Source organism: Hyla sarda, unplaced genomic scaffold (genome assembly GCF_029499605.1).
Source record: "Hyla sarda isolate aHylSar1 unplaced genomic scaffold, aHylSar1.hap1 scaffold_711, whole genome shotgun sequence".
NCBI classification, from domain to species: domain Eukaryota; kingdom Metazoa; phylum Chordata; class Amphibia; order Anura; family Hylidae; genus Hyla; species Hyla sarda.
This window is the reverse complement of record NW_026610731.1, coordinates 110662-128911: the sequence shown is the minus strand read 5'-3', so window position 1 is coordinate 128911 and position 18250 is coordinate 110662. Positions and strand designations below refer to the sequence as shown.

The 18250-nt window shown below is 46.0% G+C and overlaps 8 non-coding genes across 8 annotated transcripts; all 8 read right to left on the bottom strand.

Annotated features, from left to right (window-relative positions):
* Positions 1-1653: 1653 nt before the first annotated feature.
* Positions 1654-1844, bottom strand: LOC130344255 (U2 spliceosomal RNA). Its single transcript, XR_008883220.1, has one exon. It is a non-coding gene; the product is annotated as a U2 spliceosomal RNA (small nuclear RNA).
* Positions 1845-3935: 2091 nt separating this feature from the next.
* LOC130344254 (U2 spliceosomal RNA) lies at positions 3936-4126 on the bottom strand. Its single transcript, XR_008883219.1, has one exon. It is a non-coding gene; the product is annotated as a U2 spliceosomal RNA (small nuclear RNA).
* A 2079-nt stretch (positions 4127-6205) lies between these two features.
* On the bottom strand, positions 6206-6396 carry LOC130344252 (U2 spliceosomal RNA). The gene has a single exon (XR_008883218.1). It is a non-coding gene; the product is annotated as a U2 spliceosomal RNA (small nuclear RNA).
* Positions 6397-8479: 2083 nt separating this feature from the next.
* LOC130344251 (U2 spliceosomal RNA) lies at positions 8480-8670 on the bottom strand. Its single transcript, XR_008883217.1, has one exon. It is a non-coding gene; the product is annotated as a U2 spliceosomal RNA (small nuclear RNA).
* Positions 8671-10754: 2084 nt separating this feature from the next.
* On the bottom strand, positions 10755-10945 carry LOC130344334 (U2 spliceosomal RNA). Its single transcript, XR_008883290.1, has one exon. It is a non-coding gene; the product is annotated as a U2 spliceosomal RNA (small nuclear RNA).
* Positions 10946-13026: 2081 nt separating this feature from the next.
* LOC130344333 (U2 spliceosomal RNA) lies at positions 13027-13217 on the bottom strand. Its single transcript, XR_008883289.1, has one exon. It is a non-coding gene; the product is annotated as a U2 spliceosomal RNA (small nuclear RNA).
* Positions 13218-15309: 2092 nt separating this feature from the next.
* On the bottom strand, positions 15310-15500 carry LOC130344332 (U2 spliceosomal RNA). Its single transcript, XR_008883288.1, has one exon. It is a non-coding gene; the product is annotated as a U2 spliceosomal RNA (small nuclear RNA).
* A 2085-nt stretch (positions 15501-17585) lies between these two features.
* LOC130344331 (U2 spliceosomal RNA) lies at positions 17586-17776 on the bottom strand. The gene has a single exon (XR_008883287.1). It is a non-coding gene; the product is annotated as a U2 spliceosomal RNA (small nuclear RNA).
* Between the last annotated feature and the right edge of the window lie 474 nt (positions 17777-18250).

Below are 18250 nucleotides of genomic sequence, written 5' to 3'. Positions count from 1 at the left end.
TTAAACCCGGGTTATTTGACAACCTATGGCGGTGATGGTTCTGCTCAGGCAGAGCAGTGCTGATGCTCCTCATAAAGCTGTCGCTGCTGTGAAGGTTCTAGGTGACATCACAAATCCCTATGGTTACATACACAACAAAGCTGGGTTGTTGTTGTTTACACTCTGCAAGGCCTGTGGAAGTGAGTGACATCATAGCACTGTAGTTCTGAGGGTTCTAGATGGATGCAACAATCTCCTGTTGCTTCTATGAAGGCCATAATAGACGACATCACCAAACAGCTCCATAGTCACATACACAGCAAAGGAGAGATGTTGTTTACACCTAGTGATGTCAGTGGTATTGAGTGACATCACAGCACAGTGCTAAGGCTCCTGGGCCTGGACACAGCAGCGGCTGCAATATCTCAACGGAGAATACGTTTATATATATGTGTGTGTGTGCGCGTATATATATATATATATATATATATATATATATATATATATTTCTCCGCCGAAATCACTTTTAAACCCATTTCCACCTTTTTTTCCCTTCTCTTCCTCTTACTTTTTTTTCACGTTTTTTTACGTTTTTCTCCTTTTCGCCTCTTTTCTGGGCGTATTATTCTTCTTTTTCTTCTTTTTTTTCGTCTAATGCATACCCCATCAGTGCAGCAATGCTTATTCAATACCGCCAGCAGATGGAGACACTGGGGGATAATTTTCTAAGGATTTATACTGATTTTTCCTGTCTGAATTTGTCGCACAGAAAGTTGCAGGCCAAATATGTGTGACATTTCTGCGACTTTAGCTTCTAGAGCATTTTTACAACATTATACATAGGTGCTGAATACATAAAAAGCGACTGTTCAGCGACAGACAAGTCGCATCGGCTGAAAGTAGGCCAGAATGTCAGTCCATGTTGGAGCAGGTTTAGATACAGTCTAAAGCATAGATCTCAAAGTCTGTGCACAGAATTTAGCAAGGGCCTCGCACCTTCTGATGCATCAGGTAGGTGCACAATAGCATAGCCTAACCCTCTGTACTTTGGTCTATATTGATGCGGGACATAGACAGCCAGCTGATGACCAATCCATTAGTGCAATGGATGGCTGGAAGCATTTGTCTTTGCCTTTGCAATACCACAGAAGCAATGCATGGTCAATGTACAGCAATGACACACCTGTGTGAACAGCCAGGAGACCCCCCCCCCCATGTTATGTTACATAGTTACATAGTTAGTACGGTCGAAAAAAGACATATGTCCATCAAGTTCAACCAGGGAATTAAGGGGTAGGGGTGTGGCGCGATATTGGGGAAGGGATGAGATTTTATATTTCTTCATAAGCATTAATCTTATTTTGTCAATTAGGAACATTCAGCACCCACCCGCTATCAAGGCAGCTGCCTATCATGTCATGCCCTACCTGCACAGGTGTGCTGGCTACTCAAATGATCCAATTAAGGAGGCCATTTAGTCAGCAGCAGCAGAAGTCCTGTGCCTGGACGCTCCAACAGCGGCCAGACACAAGCAGAAGCAGAAGCAGCAGCAGCACCACCTTTTGTTTTTTGGCTGCAGCAGCAGCAGCAGCAAGGCCCACAGGGCTGGCTAGCTGGCTAGCCAGCAAGCAGGTAGCAATGAAAGTAGGAATCTTTCTTTTTAACCCTGTAAGGGGGTGGTGCACTGTACCCGAAGATACTGCCATATCGGGTCAATGCATAGGGCGACGGAAGCAAGCTTCGAAATCGGCCCCCGTTCTCAAAAATCCATTTAATATATGGTCCCCAGATAGGGGACGTATCAGATATTAAACTGATAAGAACAGATACTACACTTGATCTTAGCCAAAAGGCCGAGAAGCGATAACCGTGAAAGGGGCGGGCCCAACAAGGTCCCCTTCATGGGCACTATCACTGCTTGCTGTCAGGGAGGCTGCCAGACAATTTTCCATGCACACTCTGGGCTGGGGGGCAGTCAACCACCAGTACACACAGCAGAACCTAAACCCATACCATTATTGCTAAGCAGCAAGACAGGGGCCCATTGCACTCCCACGGGGCCTTTTTAAATGCAATCCATAACCCGGATTTGCCAGGAACCCTTCTTACTCCTCCTACTTGCATGTGACACTGGGCTTAGGATCTGCATAGGAAACACACACACAAGCACACACCTACCTTTGTTGCCTGCAGATGCCTCCTTGGCTGTCCCCAAACGGTATCAAACCAACACCCACGGGAAGCTGTAAGCATAGAGGACATGCCTGCACCCCATTGGACTTACCTGTGTGGGTTAAACCCGGGTTATTTGACAACCTATGGCGGTGATGGTTCTGCTCAGGCAGAGCAGTGCTGATGCTCCTCATAAAGCTGTCGCTGCTGTGAAGGTTCTAGGTGACATCACAAATCCCTATGGTTACATACACAACAAAGCTGGGTTGTTGTTGTTTACACTCTGCAAGGCCTGTGGAAGTGAGTGACATCATAGCACTGTAGTTCTGAGGGTTCTAGATGGATGCAACAATCTCCTGTTGCTTCTATGAAGGCCATAATAGACGACATCACCAAACAGCTCCATAGTCACATACACAGCAAAGGAGAGATGTTGTTTACACCTAGTGATGTCAGTGGTATTGAGTGACATCACAGCACAGTGCTAAGGCTCCTGGGCCTGGACACAGCAGCGGCTGCAATATCTCAACGGAGAATACGTTTATATATATGTGTGTGTGTGCGCGTATATATATATATATATATATATATATATATATATATATATATATATATATTTCTCCGCCGAAATCACTTTTAAACCCATTTCCACCTTTTTTTCCCTTCTCTTCCTCTTACTTTTTTTTCACGTTTTTTTACGTTTTTCTCCTTTTCGCCTCTTTTCTGGGCGTATTATTCTTCTTTTTCTTCTTTTTTTTCGTCTAATGCATACCCCATCAGTGCAGCAATGCTTATTCAATACCGCCAGCAGATGGAGACACTGGGGGATAATTTTCTAAGGATTTATACTGATTTTTCCTGTCTGAATTTGTCGCACAGAAAGTTGCAGGCCAAATATGTGTGACATTTCTGCGACTTTAGCTTCTAGAGCATTTTTACAACATTATACATAGGTGCTGAATACATAAAAAGCGACTGTTCAGCGACAGACAAGTCGCATCGGCTGAAAGTAGGCCAGAATGTCAGTCCATGTTGGAGCAGGTTTAGATACAGTCTAAAGCATAGATCTCAAAGTCTGTGCACAGAATTTAGCAAGGGCCTCGCACCTTCTGATGCATCAGGTAGGTGCACAATAGCATAGCCTAACCCTCTGTACTTTGGTCTATATTGATGCGGGACATAGACAGCCAGCTGATGACCAATCCATTAGTGCAATGGATGGCTGGAAGCATTTGTCTTTGCCTTTGCAATACCACAGAAGCAATGCATGGTCAATGTACAGCAATGACACACCTGTGTGAACAGCCAGGAGACCCCCCCCCCCATGTTATGTTACATAGTTACATAGTTAGTACGGTCGAAAAAAGACATATGTCCATCAAGTTCAACCAGGGAATTAAGGGGTAGGGGTGTGGCGCGATATTGGGGAAGGGATGAGATTTTATATTTCTTCATAAGCATTAATCTTATTTTGTCAATTAGGAACATTCAGCACCCACCCGCTATCAAGGCAGCTGCCTATCATGTCATGCCCTACCTGCACAGGTGTGCTGGCTACTCAAATGATCCAATTAAGGAGGCCATTTAGTCAGCAGCAGCAGAAGTCCTGTGCCTGGATGCTCCAACAGCGGCCAGACACAAGCAGAAGCAGAAGCAGCAGCAGCACCACCTTTTGTTTTTTGGCTGCAGCAGCAGCAGCAGCAAGGCCCACAGGGCTGGCTAGCTGGCTAGCCAGCAAGCAGGTAGCAATGAAAGTAGGAATCTTTCTTTTTAACCCTGTAAGGGGGTGGTGCACTGTACCCGAAGATACTGCCATATCGGGTCAATGCATAGGGCGACGGAAGCAAGCTTCGAAATCGGCCCCCGTTCTCAAAAATCCATTTAATATATGGTCCCCAGATAGGGGACGTATCAGATATTAAACTGATAAGAACAGATACTACACTTGATCTTAGCCAAAAGGCCGAGAAGCGATAACCGTGAAAGGGGCGGGCCCAACAAGGTCCCCTTCATGGGCACTATCACTGCTTGCTGTCAGGGAGGCTGCCAGACAATTTTCCATGCACACTCTGGGCTGGGGGGCAGTCAACCACCAGTACACACAGCAGAACCTAAACCCATACCATTATTGCTAAGCAGCAAGACAGGGGCCCATTGCACTCCCACGGGGCCTTTTTAAATGCAATCCATAACCCGGATTTGCCAGGAACCCTTCTTACTCCTCCTACTTGCATGTGACACTGGGCTTAGGATCTGCATAGGAAACACACACACAAGCACACACCTACCTTTGTTGCCTGCAGATGCCTCCTTGGCTGTCCCCAAACGGTATCAAACCAACACCCACGGGAAGCTGTAAGCATAGAGGACATGCCTGCACCCCATTGGACTTACCTGTGTGGGTTAAACCCGGGTTATTTGACAACCTATGGCGGTGATGGTTCTGCTCAGGCAGAGCAGTGCTGATGCTCCTCATAAAGCTGTCGCTGCTGTGAAGGTTCTAGGTGACATCACAAATCCCTATGGTTACATACACAACAAAGCTGGGTTGTTGTTGTTTACACTCTGCAAGGCCTGTGGAAGTGAGTGACATCATAGCACTGTAGTTCTGAGGGTTCTAGATGGATGCAACAATCTCCTGTTGCTTCTATGAAGGCCATAATAGACGACATCACCAAACAGCTCCATAGTCACATACACAGCAAAGGAGAGATGTTGTTTACACCTAGTGATGTCAGTGGTATTGAGTGACATCACAGCACAGTGCTAAGGCTCCTGGGCCTGGACACAGCAGCGGCTGCAATATCTCAACGGAGAATACGTTTATATATATGTGTGTGTGTGCGCGTATATATATATATATATATATATATATATATATATATATATATATTTCTCCGCCGAAATCACTTTTAAACCCATTTCCACCTTTTTTTCCCTTCTCTTCCTCTTACTTTTTTTTCACGTTTTTTTACGTTTTTCTCCTTTTCGCCTCTTTTCTGGGCGTATTATTCTTCTTTTTCTTCTTTTTTTTCGTCTAATGCATACCCCATCAGTGCAGCAATGCTTATTCAATACCGCCAGCAGATGGAGACACTGGGGGATAATTTTCTAAGGATTTATACTGATTTTTCCTGTCTGAATTTGTCGCACAGAAAGTTGCAGGCCAAATATGTGTGACATTTCTGCGACTTTAGCTTCTAGAGCATTTTTACAACATTATACATAGGTGCTGAATACATAAAAAGCGACTGTTCAGCGACAGACAAGTCGCATCGGCTGAAAGTAGGCCAGAATGTCAGTCCATGTTGGAGCAGGTTTAGATACAGTCTAAAGCATAGATCTCAAAGTCTGTGCACAGAATTTAGCAAGGGCCTCGCACCTTCTGATGCATCAGGTAGGTGCACAATAGCATAGCCTAACCCTCTGTACTTTGGTCTATATTGATGCGGGACATAGACAGCCAGCTGATGACCAATCCATTAGTGCAATGGATGGCTGGAAGCATTTGTCTTTGCCTTTGCAATACCACAGAAGCAATGCATGGTCAATGTACAGCAATGACACACCTGTGTGAACAGCCAGGAGACCCCCCCCCCCATGTTATGTTACATAGTTACATAGTTAGTACGGTCGAAAAAAGACATATGTCCATCAAGTTCAACCAGGGAATTAAGGGGTAGGGGTGTGGCGCGATATTGGGGAAGGGATGAGATTTTATATTTCTTCATAAGCATTAATCTTATTTTGTCAATTAGGAACATTCAGCACCCACCCGCTATCAAGGCAGCTGCCTATCATGTCATGCCCTACCTGCACAGGTGTGCTGGCTACTCAAATGATCCAATTAAGGAGGCCATTTAGTCAGCAGCAGCAGAAGTCCTGTGCCTGGACGCTCCAACAGCGGCCAGACACAAGCAGAAGCAGAAGCAGCACCACCTTTTGTTTTTTGGCTGCAGCAGCAGCAGCAGCAAGGCCCACAGGGCTGGCTAGCTGGCTAGCCAGCAAGCAGGTAGCAATGAAAGTAGGAATCTTTCTTTTTAACCCTGTAAGGGGGTGGTGCACTGTACCCGAAGATACTGCCATATCGGGTCAATGCATAGGGCGACGGAAGCAAGCTTCGAAATCGGCCCCCGTTCTCAAAAATCCATTTAATATATGGTCCCCAGATAGGGGACGTATCAGATATTAAACTGATAAGAACAGATACTACACTTGATCTTAGCCAAAAGGCCGAGAAGCGATAACCGTGAAAGGGGCGGGCCCAACAAGGTCCCCTTCATGGGCACTATCACTGCTTGCTGTCAGGGAGGCTGCCAGACAATTTTCCATGCACACTCTGGGCTGGGGGGCAGTCAACCACCAGTACACACAGCAGAACCTAAACCCATACCATTATTGCTAAGCAGCAAGACAGGGGCCCATTGCACTCCCACGGGGCCTTTTTAAATGCAATCCATAACCCGGATTTGCCAGGAACCCTTCTTACTCCTCCTACTTGCATGTGACACTGGGCTTAGGATCTGCATAGGAAACACACACACAAGCACACACCTACCTTTGTTGCCTGCAGATGCCTCCTTGGCTGTCCCCAAACGGTATCAAACCAACACCCACGGGAAGCTGTAAGCATAGAGGACATGCCTGCACCCCATTGGACTTACCTGTGTGGGTTAAACCCGGGTTATTTGACAACCTATGGCGGTGATGGTTCTGCTCAGGCAGAGCAGTGCTGATGCTCCTCATAAAGCTGTCGCTGCTGTGAAGGTTCTAGGTGACATCACAAATCCCTATGGTTACATACACAACAAAGCTGGGTTGTTGTTGTTTACACTCTGCAAGGCCTGTGGAAGTGAGTGACATCATAGCACTGTAGTTCTGAGGGTTCTAGATGGATGCAACAATCTCCTGTTGCTTCTATGAAGGCCATAATAGACGACATCACCAAACAGCTCCATAGTCACATACACAGCAAAGGAGAGATGTTGTTTACACCTAGTGATGTCAGTGGTATTGAGTGACATCACAGCACAGTGCTAAGGCTCCTGGGCCTGGACACAGCAGCGGCTGCAATATCTCAACGGAGAATACGTTTATATATATGTGTGTGTGTGCGCGTATATATATATATATATATATATATATATATATATATATATATATATATTTCTCCGCCGAAATCACTTTTAAACCCATTTCCACCTTTTTTTCCCTTCTCTTCCTCTTACTTTTTTTTCACGTTTTTTTACGTTTTTCTCCTTTTCGCCTCTTTTCTGGGCGTATTATTCTTCTTTTTCTTCTTTTTTTTCGTCTAATGCATACCCCATCAGTGCAGCAATGCTTATTCAATACCGCCAGCAGATGGAGACACTGGGGGATAATTTTCTAAGGATTTATACTGATTTTTCCTGTCTGAATTTGTTGCACAGAAAGTTGCAGGCCAAATATGTGTGACATTTCTGCGACTTTAGCTTCTAGAGCATTTTTACAACATTATACATAGGTGCTGAATACATAAAAAGCGACTGTTCAGCGACAGACAAGTCGCATCGGCTGAAAGTAGGCCAGAATGTCAGTCCATGTTGGAGCAGGTTTAGATACAGTCTAAAGCATAGATCTCAAAGTCTGTGCACAGAATTTAGCAAGGGCCTCGCACCTTCTGATGCATCAGGTAGGTGCACAATAGCATAGCCTAACCCTCTGTACTTTGGTCTATATTGATGCGGGACATAGACAGCCAGCTGATGACCAATCCATTAGTGCAATGGATGGCTGGAAGCATTTGTCTTTGCCTTTGCAATACCACAGAAGCAATGCATGGTCAATGTACAGCAATGACACACCTGTGTGAACAGCCAGGAGACCCCCCCCCCCATGTTATGTTACATAGTTACATAGTTAGTACGGTCGAAAAAAGACATATGTCCATCAAGTTCAACCAGGGAATTAAGGGGTAGGGGTGTGGCGCGATATTGGGGAAGGGATGAGATTTTATATTTCTTCATAAGCATTAATCTTATTTTGTCAATTAGGAACATTCAGCACCCACCCGCTATCAAGGCAGCTGCCTATCATGTCATGCCCTACCTGCACAGGTGTGCTGGCTACTCAAATGATCCAATTAAGGAGGCCATTTAGTCAGCAGCAGCAGAAGTCCTGTGCCTGGACGCTCCAACAGCGGCCAGACACAAGCAGAAGCAGCAGCAGCACCACCTTTTGTTTTTTGGCTGCAGCAGCAGCAGCAGCAAGGCCCACAGGGCTGGCTAGCTGGCTAGCCAGCAAGCAGGTAGCAATGAAAGTAGGAATCTTTCTTTTTAACCCTGTAAGGGGGTGGTGCACTGTACCCGAAGATACTGCCATATCGGGTCAATGCATAGGGCGACGGAAGCAAGCTTCGAAATCGGCCCCCGTTCTCAAAAATCCATTTAATATATGGTCCCCAGATAGGGGACGTATCAGATATTAAACTGATAAGAACAGATACTACACTTGATCTTAGCCAAAAGGCCGAGAAGCGATAACCGTGAAAGGGGCGGGCCCAACAAGGTCCCCTTCATGGGCACTATCACTGCTTGCTGTCAGGGAGGCTGCCAGACAATTTTCCATGCACACTCTGGGCTGGGGGGCAGTCAACCACCAGTACACACAGCAGAACCTAAACCCATACCATTATTGCTAAGCAGCAAGACAGGGGCCCATTGCACTCCCACGGGGCCTTTTTAAATGCAATCCATAACCCGGATTTGCCAGGAACCCTTCTTACTCCTCCTACTTGCATGTGACACTGGGCTTAGGATCTGCATAGGAAACACACACACAAGCACACACCTACCTTTGTTGCCTGCAGATGCCTCCTTGGCTGTCCCCAAACGGTATCAAACCAACACCCACGGGAAGCTGTAAGCATAGAGGACATGCCTGCACCCCATTGGACTTACCTGTGTGGGTTAAACCCGGGTTATTTGACAACCTATGGCGGTGATGGTTCTGCTCAGGCAGAGCAGTGCTGATGCTCCTCATAAAGCTGTCGCTGCTGTGAAGGTTCTAGGTGACATCACAAATCCCTATGGTTACATACACAACAAAGCTGGGTTGTTGTTGTTTACACTCTGCAAGGCCTGTGGAAGTGAGTGACATCATAGCACTGTAGTTCTGAGGGTTCTAGATGGATGCAACAATCTCCTGTTGCTTCTATGAAGGCCATAATAGACGACATCACCAAACAGCTCCATAGTCACATACACAGCAAAGGAGAGATGTTGTTTACACCTAGTGATGTCAGTGGTATTGAGTGACATCACAGCACAGTGCTAAGGCTCCTGGGCCTGGACACAGCAGCGGCTGCAATATCTCAACGGAGAATACGTTTATATATATGTGTGTGTGTGCGCGTATATATATGTATATATATATATATATATATATATATTTCTCCGCCGAAATCACTTTTAAACCCATTTCCACCTTTTTTTCCCTTCTCTTCCTCTTACTTTTTTTTCACGTTTTTTTACGTTTTTCTCCTTTTCGCCTCTTTTCTGGGCGTATTATTCTTCTTTTTCTTCTTTTTTTTCGTCTAATGCATACCCCATCAGTGCAGCAATGCTTATTCAATACCGCCAGCAGATGGAGACACTGGGGGATAATTTTCTAAGGATTTATACTGATTTTTCCTGTCTGAATTTGTCGCACAGAAAGTTGCAGGCCAAATATGTGTGACATTTCTGCGACTTTAGCTTCTAGAGCATTTTTACAACATTATACATAGGTGCTGAATACATAAAAAGCGACTGTTCAGCGACAGACAAGTCGCATCGGCTGAAAGTAGGCCAGAATGTCAGTCCATGTTGGAGCAGGTTTAGATACAGTCTAAAGCATAGATCTCAAAGTCTGTGCACAGAATTTAGCAAGGGCCTCGCACCTTCTGATGCATCAGGTAGGTGCACAATAGCATAGCCTAACCCTCTGTACTTTGGTCTATATTGATGCGGGACATAGACAGCCAGCTGATGACCAATCCATTAGTGCAATGGATGGCTGGAAGCATTTGTCTTTGCCTTTGCAATACCACAGAAGCAATGCATGGTCAATGTACAGCAATGACACACCTGTGTGAACAGCCAGGAGACCCCCCCCCCCCCCCCCCATGTTATGTTACATAGTTACATAGTTAGTACGGTCGAAAAAAGACATATGTCCATCAAGTTCAACCAGGGAATTAAGGGGTAGGGGTGTGGCGCGATATTGGGGAAGGGATGAGATTTTATATTTCTTCATAAGCATTAATCTTATTTTGTCAATTAGGAACATTCAGCACCCACCCGCTATCAAGGCAGCTGCCTATCATGTCATGCCCTACCTGCACAGGTGTGCTGGCTACTCAAATGATCCAATTAAGGAGGCCATTTAGTCAGCAGCAGCAGAAGTCCTGTGCCTGGACGCTCCAACAGCGGCCAGACACAAGCAGAAGCAGAAGCAGCAGCAGCACCACCTTTTGTTTTTTGGCTGCAGCAGCAGCAGCAGCAAGGCCCACAGGGCTGGCTAGCTGGCTAGCCAGCAAGCAGGTAGCAATGAAAGTAGGAATCTTTCTTTTTAACCCTGTAAGGGGGTGGTGCACTGTACCCGAAGATACTGCCATATCGGGTCAATGCATAGGGCGACGGAAGCAAGCTTCGAAATCGGCCCCCGTTCTCAAAAATCCATTTAATATATGGTCCCCAGATAGGGGACGTATCAGATATTAAACTGATAAGAACAGATACTACACTTGATCTTAGCCAAAAGGCCGAGAAGCGATAACCGTGAAAGGGGCGGGCCCAACAAGGTCCCCTTCATGGGCACTATCACTGCTTGCTGTCAGGGAGGCTGCCAGACAATTTTCCATGCACACTCTGGGCTGGGGGGCAGTCAACCACCAGTACACACAGCAGAACCTAAACCCATACCATTATTGCTAAGCAGCAAGACAGGGGCCCATTGCACTCCCACGGGGCCTTTTTAAATGCAATCCATAACCCGGATTTGCCAGGAACCCTTCTTACTCCTCCTACTTGCATGTGACACTGGGCTTAGGATCTGCATAGGAAACACACACACAAGCACACACCTACCTTTGTTGCCTGCAGATGCCTCCTTGGCTGTCCCCAAACGGTATCAAACCAACACCCACGGGAAGCTGTAAGCATAGAGGACATGCCTGCACCCCATTGGACTTACCTGTGTGGGTTAAACCCGGGTTATTTGACAACCTATGGCGGTGATGGTTCTGCTCAGGCAGAGCAGTGCTGATGCTCCTCATAAAGCTGTCGCTGCTGTGAAGGTTCTAGGTGACATCACAAATCCCTATGGTTACATACACAACAAAGCTGGGTTGTTGTTGTTTACACTCTGCAAGGCCTGTGGAAGTGAGTGACATCATAGCACTGTAGTTCTGAGGGTTCTAGATGGATGCAACAATCTCCTGTTGCTTCTATGAAGGCCATAATAGACGACATCACCAAACAGCTCCATAGTCACATACACAGCAAAGGAGAGATGTTGTTTACACCTAGTGATGTCAGTGGTATTGAGTGACATCACAGCACAGTGCTAAGGCTCCTGGGCCTGGACACAGCAGCGGCTGCAATATCTCAACGGAGAATACGTTTATATATATGTGTGTGTGTGCGCGTATATATATATATATATATATATATATATATATATATATATATTTCTCCGCCGAAATCACTTTTAAACCCATTTCCACCTTTTTTTCCCTTCTCTTCCTCTTACTTTTTTTTCACGTTTTTTTACGTTTTTCTCCTTTTCGCCTCTTTTCTGGGCGTATTATTCTTCTTTTTCTTCTTTTTTTTCGTCTAATGCATACCCCATCAGTGCAGCAATGCTTATTCAATACCGCCAGCAGATGGAGACACTGGGGGATAATTTTCTAAGGATTTATACTGATTTTTCCTGTCTGAATTTGTCGCACAGAAAGTTGCAGGCCAAATATGTGTGACATTTCTGCGACTTTAGCTTCTAGAGCATTTTTACAACATTATACATAGGTGCTGAATACATAAAAAGCGACTGTTCAGCGACAGACAAGTCGCATCGGCTGAAAGTAGGCCAGAATGTCAGTCCATGTTGGAGCAGGTTTAGATACAGTCTAAAGCATAGATCTCAAAGTCTGTGCACAGAATTTAGCAAGGGCCTCGCACCTTCTGATGCATCAGGTAGGTGCACAATAGCATAGCCTAACCCTCTGTACTTTGGTCTATATTGATGCGGGACATAGACAGCCAGCTGATGACCAATCCATTAGTGCAATGGATGGCTGGAAGCATTTGTCTTTGCCTTTGCAATACCACAGAAGCAATGCATGGTCAATGTACAGCAATGACACACCTGTGTGAACAGCCAGGAGACCCCCCCCCATGTTATGTTACATAGTTACATAGTTAGTACGGTCGAAAAAAGACATATGTCCATCAAGTTCAACCAGGGAATTAAGGGGTAGGGGTGTGGCGCGATATTGGGGAAGGGATGAGATTTTATATTTCTTCATAAGCATTAATCTTATTTTGTCAATTAGGAACATTCAGCACCCACCCGCTATCAAGGCAGCTGCCTATCATGTCATGCCCTACCTGCACAGGTGTGCTGGCTACTCAAATGATCCAATTAAGGAGGCCATTTAGTCAGCAGCAGCAGAAGTCCTGTGCCTGGACGCTCCAACAGCGGCCAGACACAAGCAGAAGCAGAAGCAGCAGCAGCACCACCTTTTGTTTTTTGGCTGCAGCAGCAGCAGCAGCAAGGCCCACAGGGCTGGCTAGCTGGCTAGCCAGCAAGCAGGTAGCAATGAAAGTAGGAATCTTTCTTTTTAACCCTGTAAGGGGGTGGTGCACTGTACCCGAAGATACTGCCATATCGGGTCAATGCATAGGGCGACGGAAGCAAGCTTCGAAATCGGCCCCCGTTCTCAAAAATCCATTTAATATATGGTCCCCAGATAGGGGACGTATCAGATATTAAACTGATAAGAACAGATACTACACTTGATCTTAGCCAAAAGGCCGAGAAGCGATAACCGTGAAAGGGGCGGGCCCAACAAGGTCCCCTTCATGGGCACTATCACTGCTTGCTGTCAGGGAGGCTGCGCCAGACAATTTTCCATGCACACTCTGGGCTGGGGGGCAGTCAACCACCAGTACACACAGCAGAACCTAAACCCATACCATTATTGCTAAGCAGCAAGACAGGGGCCCATTGCACTCCCACGGGGCCTTTTTAAATGCAATCCATAACCCGGATTTGCCAGGAACCCTTCTTACTCCTCCTACTTGCATGTGACACTGGGCTTAGGATCTGCATAGGAAACACACACACAAGCACACACCTACCTTTGTTGCCTGCAGATGCCTCCTTGGCTGTCCCCAAACGGTATCAAACCAACACCCACGGGAAGCTGTAAGCATAGAGGACATGCCTGCACCCCATTGGACTTACCTGTGTGGGTTAAACCCGGGTTATTTGACAACCTATGGCGGTGATGGTTCTGCTCAGGCAGAGCAGTGCTGATGCTCCTCATAAAGCTGTCGCTGCTGTGAAGGTTCTAGGTGACATCACAAATCCCTATGGTTACATACACAACAAAGCTGGGTTGTTGTTGTTTACACTCTGCAAGGCCTGTGGAAGTGAGTGACATCATAGCACTGTAGTTCTGAGGGTTCTAGATGGATGCAACAATCTCCTGTTGCTTCTATGAAGGCCATAATAGACGACATCACCAAACAGCTCCATAGTCACATACACAGCAAAGGAGAGATGTTGTTTACACCTAGTGATGTCAGTGGTATTGAGTGACATCACAGCACAGTGCTAAGGCTCCTGGGCCTGGACACAGCAGCGGCTGCAATATCTCAACGGAGAATACGTTTATATATATGTGTGTGTGTGCGCGTATATATATATATATATATATATATATATATATATATATATATATATATTTCTCCGCCGAAATCACTTTTAAACCCATTTCCACCTTTTTTTCCCTTCTCTTCCTCTTACTTTTTTTTCACGTTTTTTTACGTTTTTCTCCTTTTCGCCTCTTTTCTGGGCGTATTATTCTTCTTTTTCTTCTTTTTTTTCGTCTAATGCATACCCCATCAGTGCAGCAATGCTTATTCAATACCGCCAGCAGATGGAGACACTGGGGGATAATTTTCTAAGGATTTATACTGATTTTTCCTGTCTGAATTTGTCGCACAGAAAGTTGCAGGCCAAATATGTGTGACATTTCTGCGACTTTAGCTTCTAGAGCATTTTTACAACATTATACATAGGTGATGAATACATAAAAAGCGACTGTTCAGCGACAGACAAGTCGCATCGGCTGAAAGTAGGCCAGAATGTCAGTCCATGTTGGAGCAGGTTTAGATACAGTCTAAAGCATAGATCTCAAAGTCTGTGCACAGAATTTAGCAAGGGCCTCGCACCTTCTGATGCATCAGGTAGGTGCACAATAGCATAGCCTAACCCTCTGTACTTTGGTCTATATTGATGCGGGACATAGACAGCCAGCTGATGACCAATCCATTAGTGCAATGGATGGCTGGAAGCATTTGTCTTTGCCTTTGCAATACCACAGAAGCAATGCATGGTCAATGTACAGCAATGACACACCTGTGTGAACAGCCAGGAGACCCCCCCCCCCCATGTTATGTTACATAGTTACATAGTTAGTACGGTCGAAAAAAGACATATGTCCATCAAGTTCAACCAGGGAATTAAGGGGTAGGGGTGTGGCGCGATATTGGGGAAGGGATGAGATTTTATATTTCTTCATAAGCATTAATCTTATTTTGTCAATTAGGAACATTCAGCACCCACCCGCTATCAAGGCAGCTGCCTATCATGTCATGCCCTACCTGCACAGGTGTGCTGGCTACTCAAATGATCCAATTAAGGAGGCCATTTAGTCAGCAGCAGCAGAAGTCCTGTGCCTGGATGCTCCAACAGCGGCCAGACACAAGCAGAAGCAGAAGCAGCAGCAGCACCACCTTTTGTTTTTTGGCTGCAGCAGCAGCAGCAGCAAGGCCCACAGGGCTGGCTAGCTGGCTAGCCAGCAAGCAGGTAGCAATGAAAGTAGGAATCTTTCTTTTTAACCCTGTAAGGGGGTGGTGCACTGTACCCGAAGATACTGCCATATCGGGTCAATGCATAGGGCGACGGAAGCAAGCTTCGAAATCGGCCCCCGTTCTCAAAAATCCATTTAATATATGGTCCCCAGATAGGGGACGTATCAGATATTAAACTGATAAGAACAGATACTACACTTGATCTTAGCCAAAAGGCCGAGAAGCGATAACCGTGAAAGGGGCGGGCCCAACAAGGTCCCCTTCATGGGCACTATCACTGCTTGCTGTCAGGGAGGCTGCCAGACAATTTTCCATGCACACTCTGGGCTGGGGGGCAGTCAACCACCAGTACACACAGCAGAACCTAAACCCATACCATTATTGCTAAGCAGCAAGACAGGGGCCCATTGCACTCCCACGGGGCCTTTTTAAATGCAATCCATAACCCGGATTTGCCAGGAACCCTTCTTACTCCTCCTACTTGCATGTGACACTGGGCTTAGGATCTGCATAGGAAACACACACACAAGCACACACCTACCTTTGTTGCCTGCAGATGCCTCCTTGGCTGTCCCCAAACGGTATCAAACCAACACCCACGGGAAGCTGTAAGCATAGAGGACATGCCTGCACCCCATTGGACTTACCTGTGTGGGTTAAACCCGGGTTATTTGACAACCTATGGCGGTGATGGTTCTGCTCAGGCAGAGCAGTGCTGATGCTCCTCATAAAGCTGTCGCTGCTGTGAAGGTTCTAGGTGACATCACAAATCCCTATGGTTACATACACAACAAAGCTGGGTTGTTGTTGTTTACACTCTGCAAGGCCTGTGGAAGTGAGTGACATCATAGCACTGTAGTTCTGAGGGTTCTAGATGGATGCAACAATCTCCTGTTGCTTCTATGAAGGCCATAATAGACGACATCACCAAACAGCTCCATAGTCACATACACAGCAAAGGAGAGATGTTGTTTACACCTAGTGATGTCAGTGGTATTGAGTGACATCACAGCACAGTGCTAAGGCTCCTGGGCCTGGACACAGCAGCGGCTGCAATATCTCAACGGAGAATACGTTTATATATATGTGTGTGTGTGCGCGTATATATATATATATATATATATATATATATATATATATATATATTTCTCCGCCGAAATCACTTTTAAACCCATTTCCACCTTTTTTTCCCTTCTCTTCCTCTTACTTTTTTTTCACGTTTTTTTACGTTTTTCTCCTTTTCGCCTCTTTTCTGGGCGTATTATTCTTCTTTTTCTTCTTTTTTTTCGTCTAATGCATACCCCATCAGTGCAGCAATGCTTATTCAATACCGCCAGCAGATGGAGACACTGGGGGATAATTTTCTAAGGATTTATACTGATTTTTCCTGTCTGAATTTGTCGCACAGAAAGTTGCAGGCCAAATATGTGTGACATTTCTGCGACTTTAGCTTCTAGAGCATTTTTACAACATTATACATAGGTGCTGAATACATAAAAAGCGACTGTTCAGCGACAGACAAGTCGCATCGGCTGAAAGTAGGCCAGAATGTCAGTCCATGTTGGAGCAGGTTTAGATACAGTCTAAAGCATAGATCTCAAAGTCTGTGCACAGAATTTAGCAAGGGCCTCGCACCTTCTGATGCATCAGGTAGGTGCACAATAGCATAGCCTAACCCTCTGTACTTTGGTCTATATTGATGCGGGACATAGACAGCCAGCTGATGACCAATCCATTAGTGCAATGGATGGCTGGAAGCATTTGTCTTTGCCTTTGCAATACCACAGAAGCAATGCATGGTCAATGTACAGCAATGACACACCTGTGTGAACAGCCAGGAGACCCCCCCCCCCATGTTATGTTACATAGTTACATAGTTAGTACGGTCGAAAAAAGACATATGTCCATCAAGTTCAACCAGGGAATTAAGGGGTAGGGGTGTGGCGCGATATTGGGGAAGGGATGAGATTTTATATTTCTTCATAAGCATTAATCTTATTTTGTCAATTAGGAACATTCAGCACCCACCCGCTATCAAGGCAGCTGCCTATCATGTCATGCCCTACCTGCACAGGTGTGCTGGCTACTCAAATGATCCAATTAAGGAGGCCATTTAGTCAGCAGCAGCAGAAGTCCTGTGCCTGGACGCTCCAACAGCGGCCAGACACAAGCAGAAGCAGAAGCAGCAGCAGCACCACCTTTTGTTTTTTGGCTGCAGCAGCAGCAGCAGCAAGGCCCACAGGGCTGGCTAGCTGGCTAGCCAGCAAGCAGGTAGCAATGAAAGTAGGAATCTTTCTTTTTAACCCTGTAAGGGGGTGGTGCACTGTACCCGAAGATACTGCCATATCGGGTCAATGCATAGGGCGACGGAAGCAAGCTTCGAAATCGGCCCCCGTTCTCAAAAATCCATTTAATATATGGTCCCCAGATAGGGGACGTATCAGATATTAAACTGATAAGAACAGATACTACACTTGATCTTAGCCAAAAGGCCGAGAAGCGATAACCGTGAAAGGGGCGGGCCCAACAAGGTCCCCTTCATGGGCACTATCACTGCTTGCTGTCAGGGAGGCTGCCAGACAATTTTCCATGCACACTCTGGGCTGGGGGGCAGTCAACCACCAGTACACACAGCAGAACCTAAACCCATACCATTATTGCTAAGCAGCAAGACAGGGGCCCATTGCACTCCCACGGGGCCTTTTTAAATGCAATCCATAACCCGGATTTGCCAGGAACCCTTCTTACTCCTCCTACTTGCATGTGACACTGGGCTTAGGATCTGCATAGGAAACACACACACAAGCACACACCTACCTTTGTTGCCTGCAGATGCCTCCTTGGCTGTCCCCAAACGGTATCAAACCAACACCCACGGGAAGCTGTAAGCATAGAGGACATGCCTGCACCCCATTGGACTTACCTGTGTGGGTTAAACCCGGGTTATTTGACAACCTATGGCGGTGATGGTTCTGCTC